Raw genomic sequence first — 2802 nt, 5'->3', positions numbered from 1 at the left:
TGTTTTCTAGAGTTTTTAAGAAATGCAGATTTGATTTTAGCAAAAACTTTTTCAACATCTACTGATATAGTCACAAAAGTCTCCAAGAGCAAACACAAAATGCTTTATTTGGCATCCAAACTCCCTTCTAACCTGCTCCCTTCTACCTTGCCTGTCTTTTCATACCCTTCTCCTTGACATATTCTCTTTGATCTAGGAATACTCATTTTTTTGATGCTCCATGACAAAGACCCCCCCATCTCTTGACTCTAGGCATTTTCATTGGCTGTTCCTCTGAGCCTGGAGCACTTTCTCTCTTCCTCTCTGATTATTCACCTCCCTGGCTTCTTCTAAATCCCAACTAAAATCCCTTCTTCTATAGGAACCTTCACCCTAATACCTGAATCTTCTCTCAGTTATTTCTTATTTATCCTTTATATAACCTGCTTTGTATTGTGCCTGCATGTTGTCTCCCCATTAGACTGTAAGCTCCTTGAGGGCAAGAACTGTATTCTCTGTTTTATTATCACTATCTCTTAGCATTGGACCCAGTACATAGTAAATGTTTTTTAACTGAGAAATTTGGAGTCATACTAGCTGATGTAAGATGTAGAACAGAAGGGAATGACCGGAAAGGGTGAGGAGGAAAAGGGGATGCAACCCAAAGTAGAACTTCTTGTAAACTTCCCATTGGCATCCTAGCAGCAGACCCTGATCCACCACAGCAGCATCTATATCAAGTACCAAGTAATTGCCTTGGTGCAGATTCCTCACTCCACAAAGAGCCCGGCAGAAAACCCCACTGTATCTCAAGAACTTCTAGGAGCTGCCACATGGGCTCTCTGAACATCAGCTTACTTTCTCCTGGACCCCTTATGAAGTGGTAGGAGAGCACCAGGGACTTTTTGAGGATGTCTTGTACCAACTCATAGATAGATAGATAGATAGATAGATAGATAGATAGATAGATAGATAGATAGATAGATAGATAGATCTTTATTGATTGCATTACATGTTTTAAAAGAAAACAAGTTGTACACAACAGAGATCTATTAGGAAGGAAGAAAGAATACAAGAATTTCTTAAGTGTCGACTATTCACCAGGTACTCGGGTGGCAGATTTATTATCCTCATTCTATAGTTGAAGGAATTTTGGCAGACAGACATTCAACAACTTTCCCAGGATCTTACTGTCAGTCAGGATTTGAGACGAGATTTGAACTCACGTCTTCCTGACTCCAAGTCCAATGTTCTCTCCAAGGAACCACCTAGCTGCCTCTGTCATATTCTACTCTGCATAAGACAATGCCCATTTTGTTAAAATAGATGATTAGATGGATGAAAACAAAGGAAGGAAGGAATAAACAAAGGAAGGAAGGACAAATGCCTTTTGCTAAAAGCTGCTTATTTGATAATTAAATGATATCAACTAATAACCAAGGCAAGAAGCATACTGGTGGTGGGTTGTGAGTTATAGAATTAGAAAGACCACTTCTCTTCCATTATCTCAGGAATATTCTTGGATCTGTGAGGGATGTAGTAGCCACATTCTGGTGACCCAGCAAGAATTTTCAGTGTGAGTGGGAAGGAGCAGAGTCATCTCAGGGTGTTTGCTAATGTTTATGTCTTCTTTTCCTTCAAGTTCCCCTGGCTCTGACCATCATTCTTTCACCCTAAGCACTGAGGGGATGATTCCACATCATCTTATCCTGGGCACTCTTTACCTTTCTCAGATGGGACTTGGGGTCCTGGGGAATTCCAACCTTCTGTGCTTTTTCATCTTCACTAGACAGAAGGTGAGACTCACAGACCAAATTGTTAGTTACTTGACTTTAGCCAACTTCATTTTCCTTCTCTCCAGGAGTATCCCAATGACAATATCTACATTTGGGGTGAAAGATTTTCTGGATGACATGGTGTAAAATTGATTTTTATCTAAACAGGGTCAGACACAGTTCTTCCCTCTGTAGCACTCATCTGTTGAGTGGTTTACAGGCAATTGTCATCAGTACCATCAGCTCTCCATGAGAAAGGGTCAAAGCCAGTGTCCCCAAGTATGTTTCTCTTCCTATCTCTTCTGTTGGCTCTGAACATTCTCCTAGAAGTCGGCATAGCCATTGGCATAATAGGCTCAAGAAGCAGCAACACCAATCACACAGTAAAATTGATCTCATTTTTTTGTAGCTGGGCAAACCCAGTTAGCAATTTTGTTATTAACCATCTTCTAAGATGCATTCTGTGTGGGGATGATGGTATGCACAAGTGTCTACAAGGTGATTCTCCTGCAGAAATACCATCAGCAAGTCCAACACCTCCACAGGGCCAACAGCTGCCTCAGAGCCTTCCCTGAGATTCAGGTCACTGGGTCCATCCTGCTGCTGACCAGACTTTTGTCTCTTTTTGCTTAGTCCTTTAATGGCATCTCTGTCATATACCAGAACTACTTTCTTCATTCCAGTTCCTGCATGATTAATGTGTCTGCATTTTTGGTGCTATGGTTTCCCCACCATCAGCCTCTTCCTCCTGATCTCCAGGGATAGTCAAATGGTCAGGGTCTGCTGTGCCTCCTGCTTAATGCTGAGGGTATAAGGAGCCCTTAGGCTCACACTTAAGGAGCCCTCCTTGATGATATCCAGGAATTACACTGTCTGATGGCACTGATCCTTAACCATAACCCATAGAGGAAACACCTACCTAGACCAGGATCTGAGGCTGGTAAACATTGCCCAGAATCTTTTATGACTTAAGGGACAAAGGGGAACTGGGAAGGAGGACTGAATCTCAGAGGTCACCTCCCTCTGCTATCCTTCCCACAACTTTCTG

At 42.1% G+C, this 2802-nt stretch overlaps 1 pseudogene; it reads left to right on the top strand.

The window, feature by feature from the left end:
- The first annotated feature begins 1667 nt into the window (after positions 1-1667).
- On the top strand, positions 1668-2568 carry LOC141512289 (vomeronasal type-1 receptor 3-like; annotated as a pseudogene).
- Positions 2569-2802: the final 234 nt, after the last annotated feature.

Source organism: Macrotis lagotis, chromosome 2 (genome assembly GCF_037893015.1).
Source record: "Macrotis lagotis isolate mMagLag1 chromosome 2, bilby.v1.9.chrom.fasta, whole genome shotgun sequence".
NCBI classification, from domain to species: Eukaryota; Metazoa; Chordata; class Mammalia; order Peramelemorphia; family Peramelidae; genus Macrotis; species Macrotis lagotis.
The sequence above is the reverse complement of the archived record's forward strand: the minus strand, read 5'-3'. Positions and strand labels throughout refer to the sequence as shown.